We start from the raw sequence: 27,619 nt of genomic DNA, 5'->3' as shown, positions 1-27,619 counted from the left end.
TCTGACTTCTTTTATCCACCGAGACAAAAAAAAAGCTTTAATTGGCATTATCAAGACGTTCACAATGCGCATGTGTCTGAACTGGTGAACTCAAGAAAATAGTAAATAACTTAACAGACTACAAGTTATAATAGTTATAATTTCCAACACTCAGTACGCGCGCCTGTCATACCCGTTTTGCCAGGAAAGATACGCGAGTCTCACGCAGGTCTGCATATGCCCACCTCCATGCATATGCCCGACATCGCGAACGTACTTAGCAGGCGGGAAATTGCGTGCACGCTTTAACAATGCCTCGACACTGGTCAGTGAACAAAGATCAGGCCTGCAAGTCGCCGCAAGTTTCTGGAATCTCATTCTATCTACAATGATTGCCTCAATGTCCTATCCATGCATGCATTCATATTGTCTCCAACTTGAGAGGGGAAATACTTGAGTAAATGCGCTAGTTGTCAGTATTGTAAACACTGTATGCATTTCATATTGCATACGCTGGTTATCTATACCTTCTCAAATTCTTCTCCCATTCCTTTTGTGCACTCCGTACTGGCCGATGTTCAGGTGTCTGTAAGCCAGCAGAACTTTCCTTTCTTGCAAATACTCACATAATAGTTGCTTTTTGTGCAGCCAGCTTCGTAAGTTGACACGGGCGCGAAGCCACGAGCGCTTTGCACGGCGCTTTCTGTAGATGCAGTTTGAGCAAAGAATTGTGGTCGGTGAGAAGGCTCAAATTTGCCAGCGAACTTACCTTGTTTGTAAATGCGAGAGAAGCAGAAAGAGTTGCGGTCATTGCCTCGATGAAAGAATTCCGGGTGGGGTCATGTCATCCGTACTCAGCGTATCTTTTGTCCGCGTTGGCGCATATGTTTAATGGTTCGTCGCGCCCTTTTCTCCCTGATGTGTTTTGACAGAAAGTTACACAACCGCATTGCTTTGGAGCAATCGCGGCGCGCCCAGCCGCATGCTGTCACCTGCCTATTCATTTTGCTGGATTCCTGGCGTCCCAAAATCAATAGCTGCACGAGAGTTGTGGCTTACTGAATTACGTTTTCAACACTTTTCTTTCGGTTAAGAATTCAATACAAGAAAAACATGTGCACGCGCATTTTGGATTCCTCGGAATTTCAATAATTGTGCACCAAGGCATTTGAGAACTGTGTGTTACCTAACTTACTAGCTTACAATGACATAATCGACAGTAGTGCTTAAGCAACCGATTTTTAACAACACATGTTCATCCTTTTCCAAGAAAATGGGGAAAAAATCACAGGAAATAAATAGAGAAACACAGTTCAAGTTAAAAAAAACACATACTGCACTGAAAAACTGCTGTCGGATGAAGCTAAAACAAAGTGCTAAAGTTCTGTACGAAACCTGTGAGCTTTCAACAATTTGAAAGGAAGTGCGACTGTGTTCCAGCGAGATAAAGCTTAACAGTGTAATGGCTGCTTGCCGTAGTTGGTGCAAGCGCTGGGTACAATAAAGTTCATCCTTTTCCAAGAAAATGGGGGAAAAATCGCAGGAAATAAATAGAGAAACACAGTTCAAGTTAAAAAAACACATACTGCACTGAAAAACTGCTGTCGGATGAAGATGAAACAAAGTGCTAAAGTTCTGTACGAAACCTGTGAGCTTTCAACAATTTGAAAGAAATTCGTAATGGGTTCCAGAGATAAAGAATGACTGCTTGCTGTAGTTGGTGGAAAAGCTGGGTACAATAAATTTCATATTCTCTTCACATTTATTATTATTTATATTTATAAGAGACGTCTTTGGTATGATGGTTACTGAAATGTTACTGTTTATTGCCATAAAAATAAAAATCGCCAGGTTATATTTAACATGATCAGTCACATTGAAATTATATAAGCATGTATTAACTCATTCGCGCTAATGCTACGACATCAAAATGTTATTACACGAATAGCTCGCTTTTGAATGACTTGCAAAAACTTTAGGTGGTTGTTATAAGTGTTTTCTCATGATTCAATGTTATAGTTGATATAAGAATGAACGAAAACATAATACAGCGACATTAGAGTAGAAAATTAGAAATATGGCTATGCTTTAATTAGAACGTGTATTCGATATACCATCTTCTTTTTTTACGTTGGCTATGTGAAGGTGAAATTTAAGGTAGCGATCACATTCCACACCTAAATAGGTGCAATGATCAACTGCAGTGGTTAGGTTATTGTTGATGGAAATAACTGGACCTGCTCAGGCGATCGCTGATGCGAGGTAAAGAATACAAAATTGGTTTTATCATGGTTAATCTGCAGCTTATTCATACTGCGTGGAGATTGACACAAGACCTGTGTTTAGCTTACATTTAGTGTTACATAAATGTTAGAATTCAATATAGTAGTGTTATTACCGCACATAATGCACTAATAGCCGGAGAGGCAACTAGGCAGATCATTAATAAAAAGTAGGAAAAGTAGAAGACCGAATATGGACCCCTGCGGTACACCTATGTTAGTAGTAGCATCTTTAGAGTAGTACCCAAAAATGCTATTGACATGTTTTCTATCTTGTAATTGCTGATTAGAAGTAGTGGCAAACTTGGTATTCCAATGGCTTCTAGTTTAGCGCAAAGAATTGTGCGATCAATAGTGTCGAAGGCCTTAGATAAGTCAACGAATATGGATGCTGCAAATTTACCTTTATCGATTGCTTGTTTAAGTTAATGAGTAATAGCTATAAGCGCTGGATTAGTTGAAAAGCCAGAACGAAAACCAAATTGATAGAGGGAAAGAATACTGAATTTATTTAAAAAATTTATTAGACGCTTTTCAATAAGATTTTCAATACCCCATTAAAATATGGAAGAAGACAAATAGGTCTATCATTCTGCATGAGCGCGCGATCACCTTTTTTTTGAAATCAGGAATGACTCCACCGCCTTTAAGTTCACGTGAAATCATTGTGATTCTTCCAGCTTTTTCATCCTACCCACGTCGTGCCATTGTAGCCATACTGGTTTCGTGATACAGTCATACACTCGCCGTCCTCCCATTGCCCTCATGCAGTTGTCAGGCCATCGTCGTCACTGCAACGTCGTCATACAGCCGTCGACATGCATTCTTTTGTCATCTGCCCGCATCATACAGTCGCGATGGTTTGATCGTCGTCACTCTAACCTCGACATCTGACTCTCGCTATGCGGTCGTTGACCTACATTAGCCGCCATGCCATCGTTGTCACGCTGTCGTTTCACCAACGTCAACACTTTATTACCGTCATCCGATTGTCGTCATGCCGTCGTCGTCATCTTACCTTCGTTCATCCATCGACGTCATTCCTTGTTCTTCATTCTATCCTAATCACGTTAAGTCATTTATTCGTGATTATGTCACTGTTTTCATTCCATCATCGTCATTGCGTCGCCGTCACACAGACGCTACCTTGCATCCGTTGTCATACCCCTGTCGTAATGTCGTTTTGGTCGTGCCATTATTGTCCTTCCCACTTCTTCATCCAGGTGCCGTCACCGCTACGCCATCATTGTCATACACTCGTCATCATCTCATTGTTCTAATGGCGTCGTCGTCACTTTGTCTTCTTTGTACCAGCGTCATATTTTAACAAACTATATCTTATTGTCATCATGTTGTGAAGGCTATACGCCTTTCTCGTTCAATCACTATCATTCCTTCGTCCTCATTTCATCGTTACTGCGTCGGAGACACAATGGTCGTCATTTCATGTTCATGCGCGACCTTGCCATGCGAGTACCACTGCAAAGTGGTACGATATCGGAGTATGATGCATATAGCTGAGGCGACGAAACTCTCAGAATTACCACTACACGTTTTAAATCAACATAATTTCAGGAATATCTCCTGCCGCTAAATTGCTCAGTTGCTATTCGCATTACCGCTACAGTCATCCTGACATGAGTTTTTCCGTAGTCTTTAACGCGAAAGTGTTACTTGGCTAGGTTGGCGAAACGCGCACCCAGCTGGCGTCCGAAATAGGCGTCCGTAAAAGCCTGTCCGGAAAGCTGGCGACCTCTCCCGCCAGAACTGACGCCACGCCAACAGCTGCCGCAGCAACGCTCAGCGCGCGCTTTGCTCCGCCGCAGCAACCACCTACAGCCACGGCATAGGAGAGGGGAATCGCCGCAGCAGTAGTGGAGAACATCCCTTCTTTCGCTCCCACTTACCCCTCCCCGTTGGCGCTGAGCCGTGCTCCCTCAAGGGCTGCAGAAGATAGCGCCAACCTTTCCCTTTCCCTCAAGAACCACTTATCATCAGAACAAAAGTGCATAGGAATACGCAGCGCGCTGACATCTCCACCGACGTCACCGTCATTCATGCTTGGTCCGGATTTTGTGCAGACCAGCATCACATATAGTTTCTCGTCTCATACACATCGTGATCACCTCATCGTATTTATTCCTTTGTTGTTGTTTAATCGTCATAGGCCGTGTTTGCAAACTCGCCCTCGTCACGCCTTCATCATTCCGTCTTCGCCATGTCGTTTTCATGCCACTGTCAGTATGCCGTTAACAACAAACTGATGTCATTTTCTCGGGATGATGGCATGGTTCTCAAGCCTCCATGCTTACATGGTCATCATTTCGTCACCGTCACTGGGCTTTCATCACTGCGTCGAAATTCTATCGTCTTAACTCACCATCTCTCCGTCACTCAGTCCGCATCATTCACTCGTCGTCCTTTCATCGTGCTCATGCTGTGGTCCTAAAGCCTTCGCAGTTAGGTTTGATATCCTTCCGCCGTGGTCACTCTGTCGTCTTCCCTTTATTCTATTCACATAGTTATCTTCCTTCTTATTTAGGCTCAAACCTAATCACTCCGCCGTCATTAACCTGTCGTTGTCAAGAAATAAAGAACAAGTCGGCAGCACAGAGACTGAAAAAAAAAAGTTATTTGTAATCAGGCGAGGAGGTTTCCTTGCAGGGTAGAACCCTTAGTTCAGGGTCGCATTGGCTCATGCCACTCCCCGTGCACGCTGGATCAGCCGTCGCTGCCCTTGCATGTCTAAGCTAGTCAGCGCAGTCTCCCTGGAGAAAGATGAAGTAATAGGGGATTTGCCCGGAAGGTGTGGGCATTCCCCGGTACAGTGTTATACTGCAGGCTTGGCTCCACATAGCGGCAGTCCAAGGGAGATTGTGTGGGGTGGCATACAGGAGAACCAATTCGTTTGTAGCAGGCGCCACACGACTGCATCTTCTCCCTTAAAGGACGGGGGCGTGGGGCTGGGGGGGGGGGGGGAGTGGCTCCTGCTATCTCCTAAATTTTATAGAGTGTCAGTGTAGTTCAGTGCCTCTGTCGGTGCATCGTCTTGGTTGGACTGCGCTTCCAATGGCACCCTGTTAGCGAGCTCTCGAGCTACTGCATTAGTGCGTTCATCACCATGTAAGGAGGGGTGTCCAGTTGTCCAGACGATTCGCCCCCGGTTTAACACTGTGGGGTGTAATGATCTAAGGATGGTGAGTGTGTAGCGTGTCAGCATTCCTTGTGCCAAAGTCCTGTTGTGGCTCTGTTGCAGCAGTGAGGTACTGAATGAATTGACATAAGCCATCACCGCGCGGGGTAACATCCATGGTAAAAGCCACAAGCAAACAGTTAAGGTTGTGACCTAAGCGTGCACCAACAATTGCGTTGCCCTTTACTGATTACTATTTCATTTGCATCAAATTCAACTTTGTTTACGTCAGTTTCTGCAAGCCTTTTAATTAATGGTGTTACGTTTCCCATACTATTTACTTCACCATTTACGCAAACATAGACGAAAGCTTCTCTTAATACCCATTCCCATATGAGCGTGGGCTCGGCAGATTTTTGTTTACTAGTAACCTTCAGCCCGAAATTTTCCTCAGTGGATTACTTTTGTTTGTGCCTCAATTCCTTTATTTATACAATTTCAAAACAATGTGTCCGAAATCTCTCAAACGAAGGCACAGATTTCTGCTCTAAGCCTGCAGCCCTGGTGCTACATCAAAACTTTCAGTTGATACCACAGAAATGGCCTCGTCGCGTAAAAACACCCAACTCTAGCAACCGATATTGTTGTCGACACGATAGTGTGAATTTTGCTGAGGTGACAACATCACAGGCAGTGCACAGGATATGTATGCTGACACGACACATATTTCCGCATGCTGACCACTGTGGTGCGAAATGCAGTAATTTGCACTTTACCACAGAATATCCGCAGGTGTGTTTTTTAGAAAAAGCTTAACCCAAAACAGAAAATGCACTTGATCTCTTTGAAACTACTCACAGGCGAACACTTTTTTTACAGCAGAAAATGATCTCGCTGGGTGTGTTGCTTATTTTACCGGCAATCTGTCAAGCGTCATCTTCGTCTTATGGATGGCGTAAGTAAAATTTTCACTATATAACGCCAGCTATATTATGCTTATTTTGATAAAGCAATTTTGTTTGCTTTCTGCGAATTCCCCCTTCTAGATATTAACAGTAAGCAACAGTTTATTTGTAACACGTGTTCTGTCTTGTCTGAGTGCCGTACACCAGAGAGGCATTCAATAACACTGAATAGCTATCTTCGTTTCAACGGACATTCCGGCCGGCCTAACGCTTCCAGTGTCACTTCAGACGCGTCGTTTATTCGTTGTTTACTTGATTGTTTTATTTATATATTTTGCTGGATAGTTAGATTCTGAGAACTATACGGTGACTAATGCGTCATTGCCATTGAATGACGCTTGAAACGAATATCTTTTAACAGCGGAGCTGTTTAAGCCAGCCGTAAGTCCGTGACGCGTAAACAGAAAATGTGGGCCGATCCTGGCGTTCGTGCAGAAAGGGTCTAAGCGCAATGGCACATAGCCCTGCGAACTCGCGAAGCTGAGCATGGCTAAGTCTAGATAATCAGGGTTGGGAATACTTAACTTAGTCAGTCATCGATAGCCAATCGATAGCCAGTCAGTAGGTAATCAACAATAGATCAATAATCAATAAACTCCGGAAAATACTGGGGATAACTTGGTAGTGCTTAGCCTAGCCCAAATACATGGCCAATACCTTGCGCTAGCCAATTGATGGACGATCAAGAGCTAATCGATAATCGCTGAATAATGAGTAAATTCTGGAAAATGCTTCGGATGACTTGGTAGTGCTTAGCCTAGCCCAAATACCTGGCGAATACCTGGCGATAGCCAACCAATAGCCAATAAATAGCTAATTCATAATCGGTCAATACTTAACAAATTCCGGAAAATGCTGGGGATGACTTGGTAGTGCTTAGTCTAGCCCAAAAGCCAGGAATAGCTAGGTGCACATTAGTACTGGCCATTGCCTCTTTAGCATGGTGCCACCAGTGCAAGCTACGCTAATATTTTTTATATATTTACCATCAGGTATATCTGTGTCGTATTCCTCATTGTAACATAATAAAAATCCTTTATGAGCATGTACGACTATACAGAAACAGTACTTACTGTCTGCCCTAAACTACTATTAGCATGTTAACCTATATATATATATATATATATATATATATATATATGTGAACGTCTTCTTCCACACTGGCTGGCACAGAGCTGGTGCCGATGTGCTCCGGTACAGTCACTCCCTACTGTGAGCTTCAGCTCTAAACATAGCTTTATTCAGAGACGAGGTCAAGCAACCTTGAGAGTCGTTGGACGTTTTGCGAGAGAAGAGCGGAGAGCCGGAGTTTTTTCAGCCTCAGACAATGAACGCAGTTTGTAATTTCGCCAATTAAACGTTTTTCAACCTTTCTGCCCGCTTCCTCCGCTCACACATGGCGCAGTCGACATCCGCAACCTGCCACAGCCACTTCGCCCGCCAAGTAAGCCGCCGTGCCCTCGACTGATCGCTGTTGAACGCCAAACCATTCCTAAGCCTACCCAGCCCGGCGTGTCAACAACGATGTCGTTCATCAACTGGCATGTTGCCACCACAGAAGACCTCGCCACGTTGAATGCGCAATTGATTAAAACTGAGCTGCAACGCCGAAACCTCTCCACAACCGGCAACAAGGAGGAACTAATCGACCGACTTTTGGTTGATACCGCGAAAGACCCACCGCCAAACCACGAACCCGCGCCATGCGTGCCCGAGATTTCAACGTCGTTCCGTACCATGCCAGTGCCTACGACGTCATTCCCAGCCATGCCAGCCTTCACGTCAGACCCAGGAGAGAACATGCAGCGCATGGCAGCTTTTCTTCATCAGAACATGGCCATTATGATGACCACGATAGCAAGCCACGCGAACCCAGTGCACGTGACAACGCTACCAGACCTCTCAGCTTCGCTGCCTACCTTCAACGGAAGTGGCACCCCTACTTTCAAGCACTGGATCGAAGAGCTCGAGCGCATTCAACGACTTGCACGATGGGAAGACCCAACTCTCATCGCCATTGCACAAGGAAAGCTACGTGGAGTCGCAGCAGACTGGCATGCTTCAACAGGGCGACAGCTTGCCACGTGGACCATCTGGAAGGCCGGACTCCAAGAACAATTCGGCGAGCAACTTTCCATGATACAGTGGCAACAGAAGGTCACAGCCCTCACACAAAAAGCCGGAGAGAGCCTGCAGCAGTACACCTTTGCAAAGCTCAAGACCATGTCACGTTGTCCAGTTCCCATTACTGACAAGGAACGCATCGAATACCTCGTTCAAGGCATTCGTGACGACCAGGTAGCCACATCCATCGCTGTTCAGCGACCCCGTACTGTGGACGACTTCCTCAGCATTGTATCCGAAGTGGATAGAGCATTGGACCACGTCCGCCTGATCCGATCTCCACAGCCAGCAGAGCAATTCGAAAGACAGCCAGGATGCCCCCAGCTCCAGAGTGCTACTCCCAGAACTGACAGTACTGTGAACTCCTCACAGACTGCTCGACCATCTACGTTCCAGCACACCACACGCATGACACCGCCTCCTCGTATTAACAGCCTACCACCTGCGTACAAAGAGTCGAGGTATGAAGCCATTTCAGCTATGTATGGTGCCCCAGCATACAGAAAAGGACAAGCCTTGAAAGATGCGGTGTGCTACAACTGTCAAGAGAAGGGTCACCTAGCAAGTAAATGTACTACACCAAAGCAACCTTCGGGTGACAACAAGCCGACAGTCCCCAAAGCACCAACAGCCTGTGTTGGCCGTGTCGATGACACCCTGCATGGATCCAAGTTCAGATGTGCCGTCGCTACTGCTCACGTCAAAGGACTGGGAAAGATCAGTGCTTTCCCAGACAGCGGTTCAAACGTCACCATTCTTGCAGCAAGCTTAGCATCAAACCTGAACATCGAACCGTGGACCAAGCCACCTTTGCTTGTCGTCGGCGGAAGCTCCGTCATGCCGGAAGGATCTGTCTTTTTGATGATCACTATTGGGCCTCTATCCGCAGTTGTCGAAGCAGCCATCCTTGAACGAAATGCCCTTCCACTCACTCTGGGAGAGGATTGGTTTTACGCAGCTCAAGCTGAACTCCACTTCAAACCTCCGAAGCTGCCTGTGATCTGCCAGCAATCTACCAACGTTGTCGTGCAGTGCAAAGAGAAACTATTGCGAAGGATGTCAAATGCAGTAATTTTGACATCTGCATTGTCACGTTTTGATCCCTCACAACCCACGGCAGAGCCACTTCAATTTGAGTGCGAGCCAGACGAGAATGAACCCTTGTGGAGCCAGCTCAACAAGGCGGCCCTATTTCAATTAGAAACGACATGCCCCACAAGCCCATTGCCTTCAGACCCACTTGCTATGTCCCTGACGATCCCCTGAATGACATCTGCCTTGGATCTCAGCTCAATCACAAAGAACAAGCAGCCGTAAAGCGCATTGTACAACGTCATGCTGGTCTTTTCAGCGCAAGCCCTGAAGACGTCGGTCTCTATGAAGGCATCGAACACGAGATCAAGCTGGTGCCTGACGCCAAGCCCTACGGTCGACAGCCATACCGTTACACATCCAGTGATAGACAATTTCTCGAGCGTCAGACAGCGACTCTGCTTGAGAGTGACATAATCCGACCATCCTATGGCCCATGGGGCTTTCCAGCGGTGGTAGTGACGCAAAACAACAAAAAGAGGCTGTGTGTGAATTACATACCTCTGAACCATATGACAGTGAATGTTCTGCAGCCACTTCCCCGGGCTGATGACATTTTTGATGACCTTGCTGGCAGCTCCCTGTTCGCGGTCTTGGATTTGTGCTGTGCATACTGGCAAATCAGAGTGAAAGAGGAAGACCAGGAGAAAACCACCTTCATCACACACCAGGGTACTTTCAAATGGACGCAAATGCCTTTCGGGTTGAAGAATGCACCATCCACCTTTGAAGACTTCTCGCCCGGTGTCACGTAGTGCAGAAACTGCATCTGCTTTGCCGCTGAAGGATCAGTGCCCAGTCAGACAGCCCAGACTGCCCACCCGATCATCTCAATGCAACAGTAGCTTTTCTTTTCCAAGTGGACTTGGACTTCTAAGTGGGGTGGGATGTGAGCTTCAGCTCTAAACATAGCTTTATTCAGAGACGAGGTCAAGCAACCTTGAGAGTCGTTGGACGTTTTGCGAGAGAAGAGCGGAGAGCCGGAGTTTTTTGCCTCAGACAATGAACGCAGTTTGTAATTTCGCCAATTAAATGTTTTTCAACCTTTCTGCCCGCTTCCTCCACTCACACCACGCAGAAAGGAGCCAACCTGGTGACTTAAGGGAATAACAGCACAGGAGGGTCGTAGCGTGGTTTCAGCCGTGCAACGTGAACTGTTTCACGCCCTCGGCAGCGGTGGTCGGAAGATGGCTCGAACGGCTCGATGATATAGTTGACGGGAGATGTTAGCTCTACTACTCGGTAGGGACCGTGGTAATTTGAGAGCAGCTTGGTGGAAAGGCCGGGAGTAGTGGACGGGACCCAGAGTGAAACTAGCATTCCCAGCTAATAGTGAGCACTAAATGCGGATTCGTGATCGCGATATTTTGGCGACATTGGGCTTGCGCGTTAAACGAGCGAGCCAGTTCACGAAACTCTTCAGCATAAGCAACCGGTTCTAAAAAAGGTGTGGCTTCAGAAACATAGGGTCGGTAGGAGAGAATGGTGTCCATGGAACATGATGGCTCACGTCCATATAGGAGAAAGAAAGGAGAGAAGCCGGTGGTAGTTTGTGGCGCAGAGTTATAGGCGTACGTAACCAAGGGGAGCACCTGGTCCCAATTCGAGTGATCATCGAACACGTACATCGCAAGCATATCTCCAAATGTACGGTTGAAACGCTCCGTCATGCCATTTGTTTGAAGATGGTATGCAGAGGTGATGCGGTGAACAATGCGGCATTATTGGAGCAGTGCCTCGATAGCGTTTGAGATAAAGACGCGGCCACAATCACTTTATAATTCACGGGGCACACCATGTCGCAAAATGAGGTAGCGAAGAAGGAAGCGAGCGACGTCTATCGCGGTGGCAGCTGGCAGCGCAGATGTTTTAGTGTACCGTGTGAGATGATTGACGGCGACAATGATCCACCGGTTGCCTACAGGAGTGTTCGGGAGGGACCGTAAAGATCAATGCCAACACGGTCAAATGGTCGTATAGGGCACGGTAAAGGTTTTAGAGGACCAGCGATGCTATGAGGGGGAGTCTTGCGACGTTGGCACGAAAGGCATGACCGCAGGTACTGGCGAATGCATCGATACATGCCGCACCAGTAATACCTCAGGTGTAAGCGGGAGTAGGCCTTGAATACGCCAGCGTGGCCGCATTGAGGATCGTCGTGGAAGGCGGTGCATATGTCCGAGCGCAGATGACGGGGGATAACAAGAGCCACCTGCGGCCATCGGTTTGGTAATTCCGGTGGTACAACGAGCCTTTACGAACGGCAAAGTGTTGCGCTTGGTGACGAATTGTGCGTGAAACAGATTCAACCGAACGGTATGAGAGAACGTCAAGCAGAGAAGCGATCCAGGAATCCTTGCGTTGCTCGGCCGGCATGTCGGTGATGCTGAGTGGCGACGAATCGCACGTGGAAGTTTGTAAGCAAAGTAGGTCAGAAGGCAGCGGAGAACGGGATAGGGCATCGGCGTCTGAATGTTTGAGTCCCGAGCGATAAATGACACCTATGTCATACAGCTGAAGGTGTATAGCCCAACGAGTGAGGCGGCCAGTGGGGTCTTTCATAGATGACAACCAGCATAAGGCATGGTGGTCAGTAAAAACGTCAAACTGGCGTCCGTAAAGGTAAGTACGGAATTTGCCGATCGTCCAAATAATTGCCAAACATTCTTTTCCCGCTACAGAATAATTTAACTCTGCCGTTTTTAGGGTACGGCTGGCATACGCAACGACATACTCGTCATAGCCGTCATTGCGTTGGGAGAGAATGGCACCAAGACCAACACCGCTAGCGTCCGTGTGAATTTCAGTAGGCGTGTTGGGATCGAAGTGGCGCAGTACTGGAGGGGACGTAAGCAGCCGGCGGAGCGTCGTACAAGACTCGTCACAATCGGGAGTCCGCGCCGAGGGGTCAGAGCTGTTGGCAAGTAGCTGAGTCGAGGGGGCGATAATAGAGACGAAATTACGAATGAAACGCCGAATATAAGAGCACAAGCCGATGAAGCTACGGAGCTCTTAAGGAGTGGTTGACTTGGGAAACTCGACAACGGCTCGCAGTGTGTCAGGGTCTGGTAGGATTCCCTCTTGTGAAACGACGTGGCCTAGAATCGTAAGCTGTCTGGCACCAAAATGGCATTTTTTTCAAGTTTAATTGCAAACCAGCGGCCGTGAGACACTCAAGAACTTGCTCGAGGCGATCGAGATGAGATTCAAAATTGGGAGAAAAGACAACTATGCCCTAAGCGCGTCCTGCAGGACCCAAATAGTTTGTCCAGTCCAGTCCAGACAACTATGTCGTCTAAGTAGCACAGCGAGGTACGCCACTTAAGTTTCTGGAGGATAGTGTCCATCATCCTCTCAAAAGTCGCAGGCGCGTTGCACAGGCCGAAAGGCATCACTATAAATTTGTATAACCCGGCAGGGGTCACAAAAGCCATTTTCGGACGGTCCGCTTCAGCCATCGGCACTTGCCAGTATCAAGATCGAAGATCCATGGAAGAGAAAAATTCGGCACCTTGTAGACAATCGAGGGCATCGTCTATTCGTGGTAGAGGATAAACATCCTTACGTGTGATCTTGTTTAGTCGGCGGTCATCCACATAAAATCTTATTGAGCCATCCTTTTCCGCACCAGTACGACCGGAGAAGCCCAAGGACTGTGTGATTGCTGGAACACGCCACCTTGCAGCATGTCATCGACTTGTTCACTAATGACGCGGCGTTCGGCTTGTGACACTCGGTAGGGATGCTGACGCAGTGAAGCATGGCGACCGGTGTCAATACGGTGAACAACCGCTCACGTGTGCCCCAAACAAGGTTGGCCGAGGTCGAAAGACGCCCGAAAACGGCCAAGCAGTTGAACGAGCTGACTGCGCTGAGTTCACGGGAGCGCGTTATCGACGTGGCACAACAAGACGTCGTGGTCGGGTGAGGCGGGGGAGGCGGGAGCCGCGGCAGATGACGGCATTGATAGGTAGTGGGGTCGTATCGCAAGGAGCATCAAGCGGAAATATGGCATCAAAAGTGTCGAGACGCCCAACACATTCGCCATGTAATGGACTTGAAGGGCAGGGAAACGGATTGCTGGCGTAAACGGCACCGGAATCATCATCAAGTGTGACGACGGCAAACGGTAGGACACGGTTCCGGTGACGCGCACGTTCCTCTGATGGTGCAAGAAGTGCAGTGGAATTGGGGACAGCGGCACAGGTGACGGGCACTAAGGCGACAAAGAAAGCAGGGGTGACGACGTCAGCAGCGACAACCACTTTAGCAGACGGGCGGGGTCATCGACGGTTGTGGTACAGTACGGAGACAAGGTGAGTTGTGCACGAGCGCAGTCGACAACTGCATGATGCACGGAAAGGAAGTCCCAGCCCAGGATTACGTCATGCGACGCATGAGAAAGGACGACAAATTCAACAACGTAGAGCGCAAACACGAGCGGTGCAGATGGCCAAAGGCTTGACGTGCTGGAAGCTCGCTGTGCGAAGCGAAATATCAAAAAACGGAGTCGTCACTTTGTTCAGTTTGCGGCATAGAAACTCACTAATCACACAAACAGCTGCTCCTGTGTCGACAAGAGCGTTCGTCGCAACACCGTCTATAAACCCTACAATCTCGTTAGGCGGCAAAAGAAGAGGCCTTGCAAATTTCGACGACGGCTCATTCTTGCATCAGGAACTGCGGCTGTGAGTTTTCCTCCTGGGCATGGTTGGAACGGCGAATCATGGGGGAAAGGGAGCGGCGCCGGGGAGAAGGATGTCGGCGTGAACTGAAGGCGGGGCGACTGGAATACGAGTTCGTTGCGGGATATGTAAGACGGTGTGTAGCTCATTGAGGGACATGGCCAAGGTTGGAAGCAGCATCACGAAAATAGAGTCCGCGGCGACGACAGAGGCGCGCAACATGCCGCGGAAAACCGCAAGCGTAGCACACTGGCAGGCTGTCCGGACTGCACCAGGGGTTGATAGGTGGTCTCGGATGCGAGAGCGGTACGTAAACAGGATTTGGCGGCGGGTAGAAGTTGGTGGCTCTGCTGGATGGGACTGGCGTCGGTTGGGCATGAGATCGTGTAAGTGCCTCAGCATAAGTGAGTGGCGCCGTAACTTCTAGCGGCGCCGTAGCCGTAACTTGTAGCGGTGCCGTAACTTCCGGCGGCGAAGCGGTTAACGGGAGGGCCTCAGCAACTTGCGTCTGGATAACTCGACGAAGCGACTGGCCCCGTGTGGGGAGAGGCTCGGTGACCGATGCAACCAGAGAGAGCTGACGCGCAACTTCCTGGCGTACGTATTGCTGATTTTGAGGCAGCAACGAGCTGTAGTCAATACAAGTGCTGCTGGGAGCCATAGCTGAAAGGCCAGCCGGTTGCATTCCAGGGTGACGTGTGGAGATGCGCTGTTTACGCAGCTCATCAAAACTTTAACAAAGTTCAATAACCTGAGTAACGCTCTGTAGGTTTTTGGCCACGAGCATATGAAAGGCGTCATCATGTATGCTTTTGATTATGTGTTTGATTCTGTCAGGTTCCGACACGGAGGCATGCACCCGCCTACAGAGGCCAATGATATCCTTATTATAGCTTGTGAAGGTCTCACCAATTTGTTGAGATCGTCCGCGGAGGCTGTGTTCAGCGCGAAGCTTGCGCACCGCTGGCCATTCGAAAAATAGAACGAGGGTCTCTGTGAACGGTGACGAGGTGGTAAAATCAGCTTCGTGGTTCTTGAACCACAGGTTGGCCACGTTGGCAAAGTAAAAGGTGGCGTAAGTCAGCTTTTCGGGGTCATCCCACTTGTTGTGTGCGCTAACACGTTCATACTCGGCCAGCCAGTCTTCCACGTCGTGACCATCAGTCCCACTGAAGACTGAAGGATCAGGCAGGCGAAGCACCCCAGAGCACACGACAGGTGTGGGAGCGAGGGCAGCTCGCGAGGGGTGACGTGCTCGGTCATAGCGAATGCAGATGATAGCGTATGGCTACGGAGTTCCAGGACGCTGAAAGGGACGACCCAGCTCCTCCACCAAATGTAAAAAGAGTATTCTGCAGGTAGACTTGACGAAGCTTGACGGTTAAAACAAGCTGGCTCGTTGAAAACCGACCTAGCGCGAACCACACGATCTTCAACGTCTTCTTCCACACTGGCTGGCACAGAGCTGATGCCGATGTGCTCTGGTACAATACATATGTCTATCTATACAGGGTGTCCCAGCTATCACGCAGCACGAGTTAAAAAAAGAGGAACGGCGTTACGCGAACCAAACCTAGTGCCTATTGTTTCCAGTGCAGTGGAGTAGCCGCTAGCATTTTTTTTTTGTTACAGAGATTTATTTCGCTAATTGTAATTAATTATCTCACTCGAAAAGTACTGTCCTAATTGTCAACGTGTCAATGAGAAAGTTGCAGAGAAGCATGAAAAGCTCCCGATACAGGTTTCTGTTGCTTAGTACGTGCTACATAAAAGTGTTTTTCCGAGCGTGAAAGAAGCCCACAAATACACGCAAGGTGCCTCGAGGCACCAGTCGCGCGGCCATTCTGCGTGAATTCGCGGGCTCCTTTCGCACTCGGAAAAACAGATTTATGTAGCACGTATTGAGCAACAGAAAGCTGTATCGGGAGTGTTTAATGTTGCTCCACAATATCATCACTGACATTTTGGCAATTTGGACAGTACTTCTCGAGTTAGATAATTATTTACCTACATTAACTAATTCAATCTCAGTAACGAAAAAATTACTGGCGGCTACTCCACAGTGGGTAGGTAGGTAGTAAAATTTATTTAGGTTTCGAAGAATCTTCACCCCGTTTTTATAGGGGCAAGACTGCGGGCCGCTCCCATGTTAGGACGGGAAGGCCAAGCCTCACCGCCGTATCGTGGGCCTTCTGGACAGCCCGGTGTTGATCAATCCATTCGTGGCTCTTGACCAATGAACAAAATGCTTCCGCCATCCATACGTGGTCCATGTGGTGCTCTAAAGAGGGGCACTCCCAGAGCATGTACTTGAAGCAATACGCACTAGGTTTGCTTCGCGTAACGCCTTTTCTCCTTTTTTTAAATCGTGCTGCGTGATAGCTTGGACACCCTGTATATTAGAATATTATATATAATTGAATAAGATTGGGTCGAGAAATCGTAAATTTTCAAGCACGTTAGTCAAAGTTTACGTCAGTGGGAGCTTGGAGGACAGGCTAATTTAAAAAGCGAAGTTCATTGATGCTTTCTACAACACCGTGGTATTCCTTGTACCAATTTCAGCGTGCACGATCTGTCTGCCGTGTGCATGCGAAGTTCACTGCGCCGTCTACAACGCTCACCGCGGTTTCACTTACTGCGTGTTTTACACCGTTTCTGTTCGCTATTGCTCAAAGTGGCCTGCCAAGGCCAGCCGCGAACACACAGGCGGGGCGGTGCTGCTCTGTATAGACAGAACGGCATTTATGAAGTATCACCGTTTGCAGTCTCCAGCATTTCGTAGGCACATGCGCGTTTGCCCTCGCCATCTGACGCTACTGGTTCTGGCACTTGAACCCAATGCTTCCTGGAAACCTGGAGACTCGTTTGGCCACCTCTCCTATTCTATCACCGTGATATGGACTATACAGGGTGGTTCAGCGAACAATTTGAAAATTTATTTAAGGTTGCCTGTGGCAGATAGCCCATTTCTAGTTAATGAGCTGGTCTACTCGAAGAGGCGGACAGTACTTGCACAAGAAATTGAAATGCATAATCGAATTATTAACAATAATTCACTAATTAAGTTTTTAACTAAATACATGATGGCCCATATTGCAATTTACAAATTGTAGCCGGAGAGTTCGCAAGGCGAATACACTTGGAATTAATTTTTAGGATGACACCAGTTTCGAGATATTAATTCCCGAACTTTGCGGAGAAATGCATTGGCGTTCCAGTTAATTTTTTGCTTGAATGCATAAAACGACGTTTTGTTAAGATACTAAATGGAACGCCAATGCATTTCTCCGAAAAGTTCGATAATTAATATCTCGAAACTGGTGTCATCCCGAGAATTCGTTCCAAGTGGATCCGCCTTGCGAACTCCACGGCTACAATTTTTAAATTGCAATATGGGCCATCAGGTAATTAGTTAAAAAATTAATTAGTGAATTATTGTTAATCATTCGATTATGCATTTCAATTTCTTGTGCAAGTAATGTCCGCCTTTTCAAGTAGACCAGCTCATTAACAAGAATTGGGCTATCTGCCACAGGCAACCTTTAAGAATTTTTGAAAGTTCGCTGAAACACCCTGTATATCGGACAACAGCTCTGGCTTAGTAAAGCTCAATTTTTGCCTTATTCATGAATGGTTTTTGTTGCTATCCGATATCAAGTTTCCCTCCATAAACACCATGTACTACCTACCTAGCTTGTTTATACTTCGAAGCCGCAAGTATTGCATAATTGTTCCGTAGCTTTCCTTTCTATATTTTTCTATACTTTCACCATGGTTGTAAGCATAGAAGAAACGAAGCTTGCACATCATTCTATCTTGCAATTATGGTGCCACATGCCATTTCATGGAATTCGATTTTTTATCAAGTGCCTCTTTTCTGCACAGATCGTTGCCCGAAACCGAATGAATATTATGGCCGGTGCCGCTGGGATAGTATTACAGTTGAAGACCTATGCCCTGAAGCTCCATCTCAGTGGTGCAATTATCGCGCCTTTAGAAATAAAGTAAGGACACGTCCCTGCGCCTGCTTTAGTGGATATTGCAGGAATAGGAACGGGACTTGCGTGCTGTGCAAAGACTGCGGTGAGTATCACGCGTGCCCATGATTGGATGCTGAGTGATCTTGTTGCGAAAATGCATAGGAGCGAGTTGTGGCATCAGGCGTGTTGAGCTGTATCTTTGTCGTGGTATTCAGTTCAGAGAGGGGTGTCCCTTTTACATGCTAAGTGTTTTCGTCGTACTGAGCCTATAATGTACTACATTGAGGTAATGCTGCAGAAAACTGTCTGTCATGTTCTCATTCGTGCTTTGCCCTAAAGGAATGACCAAATTGACATATATTTTATTGCTGCCTTCGGCTAGGTACAGTCATATTTGTGGCTGACCATTTATTTGCCTCTTCTTTTTTCGCAAATTGAGGGCAGCTGCCGATAATTACGGAAAAAAACATTGTACATGCTAGCTATGAAATAAAATGGAAGTGAAATGCATCATTGTTGCAAACATAAATTAGAGAATGCACCTCTCCTATTAAATGGTTGCTTTTATTTATTCTAGGATCACGGGTAAAGTGCCGCTTCTGGTATTTCCGAGTTTCAAATTGTATTATTTTCTATGTATTACTGTCGCCAATATCTTGGAAGTACTTTTCGTTTGCATCACAGAGTATGCACGTGACGTTTATTTCATTGTTTAATTGAGACAGTTTTGTGTGTCAGTTAAAACAAGATGGTATACAATTGAAGATGCCAAAAAAGACTATTTCGACGTTGCTGTTACATACAGGGTGTTTCATTTTAGCTGCACAAGTTTTTTTTTAATTGCCTGTGGCAGATAGCACAATTACAATCCTTGATCTAAAATACTCCAAAAGGCGGCCATTACCTCCGCGAGAAACCAAAATGCCTAATTGAATGATTAACATAATTACGCTAATTAACTTTTCTATTTAATTATTTTAAGGCACATCTTTCAATCTACGAATTACAGCCGCTGAGATCGCAAGGCGTGTCCACTTGAAACGAATTCTAAAAGACTGAACCTGTTTCGAGATATTAATTTTCAAACTGTCCGACAAAATACATGGGCGTTTGAGCTAACTTTTTGAGGAAAACGCTGTTTTATGCATTGAAGCATGCATTGAAGCTTACGTATCCGCTCTCAAGGCGTGGAAATCATTCAATCGCGCATGCTCGGAGATTCAAAGACTACAGTATTATTTTGTTACGGTGCTTTTGTGCCCCGCTACGTCTACTAGCAAGTGGGAGAGCTAGCGTGCTACCCTGACAAAAATACGGTGCAACTATACAAGCTATGCCAACAAATGGGACACCGCACATACGTGTGCCCATAACTGTATCAGGTTAAGTATGCCGTACGTGCGGCATATTGGACTGCACTGACGGGCACAAATGCGCCCTGCGCTGTCCCATGTGCGGGGAGCCACACCTCACAGGACATCGCAGCTGCAAAAAAGACTGAAGTCAAAGCGTCGGCTGCAGCACACCAACACATCTGAGCATAACAAGCCGCTGTAGAAAACTCCACCACGTACCAATAGCAAGCTGCAACATAAACATTGAGCTCGATGGTTCAGCTTGGAAGAGGAAGAAGCAGCCTACAGTGAGCGAGAATTCCCGAGACTTAGACACGGATCCAGCAGCCTCACTCTACAACCGACACACCAATCAAGATCCAGCACCAGATCTCGATCGGGATTCAGACCTCGCAGCACGAGCCGGTACGAACCCCCTTTCCTTTCTTCAAAAACTTCATACCTATCCCAAACACCTTCTGCAATGCCCGAGCAACCCAACAGAAAGGCTAGCAACAAACCGGGTCAGCCGGCAGGTTGCGTCTTCCCCTGCCAAAGCCATAACTGAAAGTCTCAGACCAACGCATTCTTGCCGAAAAGAAACTTAATAAAGCTAGCTTAGCAGAAATCAAACCAGAACTGGCCACACTCTGCTCCACCCAAACTCAGCCAAAACCCGAAAACACGGAACCGGGGTTGTCTAAGGAATCTGCGAAGCCAGAACTCGTCAATCCGGACAAACGTTCCAATCAGATCGCCATTTTAAAGCAGTAAATTAAGAATTTCGAAGAACAAATGTGCACCCAGCTACAAAACTTGAAAAGCTATAGTAGATGAATCCATCAATTGCGTACGTGGCACCACGCGCAAGCGAGTAAATGTTAGCCCGGGAGCACCAACTCGGCATCTGAAGGCAATAGGGACGACGGACAGTGAAGGTACTAATCATGGCTAATCGGTATTCAAATTCAAAAGGACCCCTAGAAATTTGGCAATGGAATTGTCGCAGCGTCCAAAATTATTTTATATTATCTCCATTATCCACTCTCTCCTTATCCACTCTGGATTATTCCACTTCATGCAAATGGCGATAATCCAGCCAGGTGTTATATGTATTCAGGAACTTGGCAACGAAATACACACCTTACTGGGCTATGTTTACCACACTCACCCCAGCCACCCAAAAGTCAACAACGCTAGTTCGAAAAGACATCGCAGCCAGTCCAAGGTACATGTCCCAAACAAATATTCAGCACCAAATTCTAACATTCTGGCCCCTGTAAACGCCGCAAATTCAAAGCCATCATAATCAACATCTATAGCCCCACAAGGGAACGGACCGCTAATTTTAAACATCTCTTTCGGCAGGGAAAATCCCTAGCGCGAAATCAGGATAAAGTATTATTTTTTGGTTACTTAAACTCGCCACACAGAGTGGGGGTATTCGAAGGACTCCTCTAAAGGGCGCAACCTCGTGGAGGCGGTGGAGGGCCACAATAAGAGGCTAGACTATCCCACACAAATTCTTTGGCATATTCTAGATTTTTTCGAATGAGACAGCTCAATAAGTGCACACTTTTCTCTTCAAGCAGAATGAGAGGCTGCCGCCTATTTGCGAATGCCTGCCTTGATCACTGTAACCCAATTAACACGGCTGCAAATTTCCTCCAAGGATTTGGAATACCAGAGAACGCCCGGCCTAGAACAATGGGCTCACGCGCAACTGGAAGCAACTGACAAGCAATCACTATTGTTTGTTGTCTGGCAGGTTATCCTTAAGAACCATAATAAATGTGCATGTCAAATATTTGCAGTAAGTTCCGTAATTATGAACATTGCATGTACCACTTCTAGACAAGTCAAAGCCAATGTGACAAACATTTTTCAATGAATATGTAGTGGTTCATTATATTTAGCACACTTCGAAATAATTACTTTGATGAAAGCGGTGGGATTTAATTTTGAATACCGTTTATTTCAATGTTTACATTTGAGAATACATTTCTTTTTCAGCGAAAAGATTTGCTACCCTAAGCAATAGACTCTGTACATTGATAAAGATGTTAGGTTTTTATTAAAAAAAATATTATATTGGTCTCCTAAGTCCTTTGTTCTTTGGAAGCCATTGCATATTATTATGAATGGTTGCATGTATCCTTGAACACAGTATCACAGAGCAAAGTAATACAAGTGTAATGTAGTTGCATTGTGCGATGTTGACTTTTTACCTGCCTGATCTTCTTCTTGCTTTAGGTCGCAAAGTATTACTAGAAGAATATTATGTTCCCCAAATGAACATAAAATTGTAGCTACTTGACTCGTCGTGCCAATGTTGGATGCAGTAGTGGCAGTTTAAGTACGATGTAAGATTGCATATGCAGAATCTCGGTCCCAGTCACAGCCGCCTGCCCTCGCGCGGAATGAGCAAGTTGGTTCTTTATGTTGTTATAATAGCTAGAAGTTGGGAGCAAATCATAGGCACGCAGCTTTTCAAGAGTCAGGAACTTTACAACTAAGGCAGCAGCAATCAGCAGCTTTGGTGGCTATTTATAATTTATGAGATGTAGAATGTGGCGACATTGCTGTTCAGGTATACTTTTGCTGAGTACGGAAGTTTTCTTTTCTGTAGTAAATTTTGTGCAGTATTGGTCAGAGATTTCTATGGGCACAGCTTACACAAACATGTGAATATCGCCCACTGCAGCATAGTTTTGTAATTACTTCTTGGAACTGCAAGATTTTGAAGAGTCATGGTTTTGAATAAATCGTAGCTTCCAATTGGCAAAATTTTTTCATGAGCTTTGCCAGCCACGTGAATGTCAACGGATTCACGCGCACACTGGCCTGGGAGCATTCTTAAAGGACTGTTCTGTAGGTGAAGCGCGCACTCTTTTGATTTAAGGTTTCGTTTAGGCCACAGAACTGATCGGAGCTTCAGGGGAAAGGAAAAATAATTTCACGGTCCATTTTTAAAGAAGGGCTAAACCTAACGATACAATATAAACGGAAAAATAATATGATTGTGGTTTCCAGACACTTGTATATATAAGAAAGTGGAGCTTCCGAGGAATGGCGCTGCAAGATATTTTAATGATACCTGTGAAAAAGCACGGTGCAACTCCAATAGACGCGTCGTTGAAGGGTAAGTTGCGAGAGTGACGATATGTCGGGGTACTACTATAGAGCATAGTTTACATTGTTTGTTGGAAATTGCATGATCTTTATGCTTCATAAATGCTGCGGGATATACTACGTATTGCATAAATATATGTTAGCCATGTTCATTCTTACCTGCTCGTTAACATCACATTGAGGAAGCTTCAACTGAAATGAAAATGATATTGCTGTCTGAGTAGCAGTTGCGGAGACCAGAGCGTTTCATTTATGCAGCCTGGCTAATGAAATTCAAGAATACTCAAAGTAGTATTTTGCCCCACAGCTGAAATATGCAGACAAACTCTCAAGTATTTAAATATTGAAGAGTTTGGCTTTAATACCGATGACAGTAATAACACTTCTGTGTGTCAATCTCTCAGACAAAAAGTGGGGTGTTAAGCTTCATCGATGGTTACCGCTACCTATGCGCCACTGAAGGCCATCTAGTGGTGCATTTCCGTATTGTGGACGGGAGAAGGCTCGCGATTGTCCCGCCTATGCGGCAAGGACGGTAGACGTACGCAGCTGTGATATTGCGTTCGTGCACATGGAACACAATCTAAGACGGAAGTATAATACTTACCTATTTTTATTATTAACATATTAATCGAAGGTTCTATAGTAAGAGAATGCGGGACGTATGCGTCAACCAGGATTCAGTTTCTGCTGTGTGCATGTGCCTTATCATGGAAATCGTCAATATCGTCAAGACGCGTCGATAGGCTCCAAGACAGGATGGCATTGGCAGGACGAAAATTGGCTGAGGTTGAACTCTTGTAAACGTGGTTATCACGAGCGAAAGGCTGTTTCGGTTGGTTTTGCTAAGACTATGCACACAGTGTTTCATCAATGGATGCTTCCGCGCTTGGTAAGCTTCTCTATAACGTGACAATCTGCCCTCCCTTTATTGCGGTGTTTCAGCCGCCAACATTGTCTTTGCTTGAGATTTCGTAGCATGCCGTTTAGCTATATTTACTCGATGATTGGATTCAGCCTGTCACTTGCGCTGAAGCGCACGCATAGACGAAGAGACTCGGTGACCAAGCGCTGGCGAAGCAGCCGTTAAACCTTCGCCTAGTCACATGGTACCGTAGCGGATGCGACGCCTTGTCCGCAGCGAAACAGTGACGTGACGTTACACATGCCACACTTGCGCTGCGGCGGCTCATTGCGACGTGATGTATGACCTTGCGAGACATGGCGTAGTACAGCATTCGCTCTAAAACAGGTTCTTAAACACAAATTGCCCCTTTGCCACTGCGTGCATGAGTTGTTGTGACAGGCAGATATTGAATTCTCATTACGCGGCAGTGCTCTCTCACTGCAATTCATGTGCGTTTGAGGTGACGTTCTTGAGCACTGAGCTAGTAGGAACGAATGCTTGACTTCTGGAGTCAGGTGTGCCGCAGGCTGCCTGATGCAGCACTCGCGTGATTTTACAGCGAAGCTGTTAGCCTTTTGGTGGTCGGCATTTTTCCTGACCGCATCCGTTAGCAAAAATGTGGACCAATCATGCAGGTCGTGCAATACCGCCCCCCCCCCCCCACAGCACAGGTGAAGCAGGCTTTAATCACTCAACTATGCGAAGCGACAGTTGCATACATTCTTTGAAATCACTCATGCAACATACAAAGCAGCATTACGGCTCGGGGTAGCGTTTAGGCTAGGAATCCTGCAGGCCTAGCGATGAGCACATCCTGGAGTAGGAGTGAAATAAACGTATATTTTACATATGCACACTGGCTCCAAGTATAGGAGTCCACTCGGTGAAGGAGCGCTTGAAACGTCTGAGCTCACTATACATCTGAGCACACACATGTGAGCGCACGCCAAGATACGTGAATACGCACTCACTGTTCCAATTGTGTCGCTTTTAAAACGGTCATCTACCCAAGGTGACTAGACCAGGGAACCTGGCGATTGTGTCTCGGCCTTTCCTAATTGTCGAACGGTGCGCTAGATCCCGCCCAGCCATCGCATCGTTCTACCGAAGTCCGCCACCAATATTGCGCGTCCGCGCCCATATACGAGGCAACCATGTGGCCACGTGGAAAACTGAAGTTGACGCAGTTCCCATGGAAGCTCTTTATGTTGACCCCTTGCATCCATAAGTGGCATCTCCGTGACGGTCAGGTTGCAGTGACCCCGGGAGCATGGCCTTCATGGTTGTTACCGCCTCTACAGAACCCGGTGGTGGTTGTCACCTTGTGGGGACCTTCTTTGTTGACCTGACAACAGTCGGTGCCGGGAATGCGTCGTCGTCTGGGCGGGCGCCTCGTGGGAAGCACCTAAGTAGTGTCATTTCTCGCTTTGAGACGTAACAGCGCTTGGCTCTGCAGTCGAGCACGTAGTCTCGCTTTGCGTGCCCTAGACAGGACGGAGAATGGCGCGTTGCTGCAAGTTGGTAGATGGCGTATTGCATTTTAAATATTCCATAAACACTACAAGTGCATTCGCGCAGCAACCCTCGTACTATCGCGGTATAGACGCGCCAGCGTTGCCGACTTGTGGGGGATTAAAAAAGGTACAGTGTAATGTAGGTGCGAAGTCCTTTTGGCTACAAAATCCTCGAAGCCAAACTTCTTTGAGTTACCTTCATATAGGTTATGAGCTAGCTGTTGTTCGATCTGGTTCCGCGCCTTGAAGAAATTGAAATCGCACGCTGAAGTTCCGCTCAATGCGCTGTGACGAAGCTAGGGCAACGCTCTGGCTTGCACTTGTGACATGAGCTTTCTGCGCAAATAATATAGTGTTCCTGATGAGCAGATGTGTACTTACCACACAGTATAAGCAGGAAGTGGTCTTAGCCAAAAGCACAACAAGCGCCGATCTCAATATAGCACTGGCAAACGCCGAGATTTTTGTCGGTTCTCCGTCGTTTTTGGCAATTCTCTCACAGACACCTCACGTGTGCAGGGAAACGAAGTTAGCAAACACTATTTGCTAACTTTACAGGGTTTGGGTTTTCCTTTCTTTGTGTTTACTACTTACTCCGTTTTGTTGGAAATAAACTGCTAGTTGCGAGTCAGCACCCATGTTAGTCGTTTCTTTGCTCGTCCAAGTCTTTTTCGCACTATTTTTCGGTTAAGAGGACTTCCCTCCTCTTAGCCTTAAGATGTTAGCCATACACTTGTTTTCTCGAAAATAGCTTTTTGCAACGTTTTATGTCCTACAGTTTTTTGTACCGTCTTTGGATACATCCCCCAAGCAATTTTGTTTGCAATGGTATTAGCCATGCTGTTTTCAGTGCAAGCAATTTAATGGGCCGGACCCGTTAATAGAGTCACGGGCCAAGGTTGGGCCTAGTCATACAGTCACTGGCCGGGGCCAGTCATGTGTAGCCGGGGTCGGGCCTGAGCTTTGAGCCTCGGGCGGGGCTTCTAACGCCATGCCAAGGCCAAAATATTGAGCCAGGACACTGCTCCCGTTATCATCAAGGCTCAAATGGGCTCTGACAACCACGACATGAAGTTCGAATCATTAAGAAATAAATTTCCTTTGTCTGCTTCGCCTTGGAAAGTAAAGAAAAAAATACTGTAAAGAAATATAACAAGAAAGTGGCTGAGCCCATTTGTAAGCAACACATTTCATACGCTTGCCTCTAAGCATTGCAGGACTAGTTTTCTGAGAAGGTGAAAGTTGCAACCCAAGCCCAATACCTATTTGCTTCCAGACACCATGTTTGTAGCGGTACTTTTTAAAGAGCAAATTGGTTTCTAGGTTTCTGGAGTTATCAGACACAGCAAATTCGCATAAAAATAACAAATTGTTTATATTCAAGGTAATAAAATTCGAATATTCAATCCTTTTATATTACACATACGTTGCCAATTCTGCAATTACAGTATTTCAGTGAACAATTTCAGTTTATTTTTGTTTCAGATGCGAAAATAAAAAGCCGGCACAATACGGAAGCTGCGTTTATGTTCGTGCAAAGGGTCAATATCCAACGTGTTGTAACTGGTTGCGTGTATGTTAGTGACATGTGAAGGCACCATATACATTCTTTCGCGAGTTGCTTGCAACTGAAATGGTGCGTCAGGTGGGAGATCAGAAATGCTGCGGCTAAATACATAATAAAACATTATGTGCTGAGACTCGGTTGTCATATATTGTGCCATTTTAAATATTGCAGGATTCCATCATTTGCTCTCCCATTGTGAAAGCAAATATTTATTCCAGGCTATTTTAAGAACTGGTGGCCTCGAATCACAAAACCTTAGGTCATGCTGACTGTCTTACGGGGGGCATGCTTAGTCTCTATTCCGTGTAATACCGGTCACAAGGCAGACAAAAATGTCAACAATCACCACTCTCTAGAGGCCAGCCTATGAAACGAAGACTACTTTCCTGCGCAGTTCAGTCATAAACTATGCCCATCGACCAGCCCCTACCATTGGAATTACTTTTGCGTTTTAATGAGTTCTGAAGAGTGTACAAATGAATTTAAGAGCGGATCTGTATATGTTGGCCCTCCCATAGGTTTTTCAATGTCCATGCCTCAAAACTGCTGCGCGCACTATAAGGAGCCAGACCAATCCTGTAGGGCATGTGTTGGCACCAGGCTTAGCAAGTGGAAAGCAATGGAACCACCTAATGCATAGAGTTGCATACAATAATTACTAGAAAGAACTCTGGCGCAAGTGTACACAGGAGCTGGAATCGGAGCTGTTCAGGCAGCATGAGAATTATTGGAAGTACATGGGCTTGCCTAAACTTCGTCCTTCTGGCTTTAGGCGTCTCTTCGACTTTATAAATTCGTCATTTTCAACAAAGTACTGTGTAATGAGTAATTCAAGAAACGTTATTTAAATCGTGCGCCAGCAAGATTCGAACACAGGATCTCTAGCACAAAAGAACGACATTGCAATGATTACTCCATGGAC

At 46.4% G+C, this 27,619-nt stretch overlaps 1 long non-coding RNA gene across 2 annotated transcripts in view; it reads left to right on the top strand.

The window, feature by feature from the left end:
• Positions 1 to 27,379, top strand: part of LOC125945865 (uncharacterized) — a 76,444-nt gene extending 49,065 nt beyond the window's left edge. The window contains exons 2-5 of one of the 2 annotated variants that reach the window (XR_007467171.1): positions 6,274 to 6,349; positions 18,149 to 18,346; positions 22,611 to 22,719; positions 27,216 to 27,379. This is a non-coding gene — a long non-coding RNA (uncharacterized LOC125945865). Of the gene's footprint in view, positions 1 to 6,273; positions 6,350 to 18,148; positions 18,347 to 22,610; positions 22,720 to 26,615; positions 26,831 to 27,215 lie in introns of those variants that run through there. The other variant, XR_007467170.1, reaches the window with a different exon arrangement.
• Positions 27,380 to 27,619: the final 240 nt, after the last annotated feature.

Source organism: Dermacentor silvarum, chromosome 5 (genome assembly GCF_013339745.2).
Source record: "Dermacentor silvarum isolate Dsil-2018 chromosome 5, BIME_Dsil_1.4, whole genome shotgun sequence".
In the NCBI taxonomy this organism is placed as follows: domain Eukaryota; kingdom Metazoa; phylum Arthropoda; class Arachnida; order Ixodida; family Ixodidae; genus Dermacentor; species Dermacentor silvarum.
This window is presented reverse-complemented; position numbering and strand designations above follow the sequence as displayed.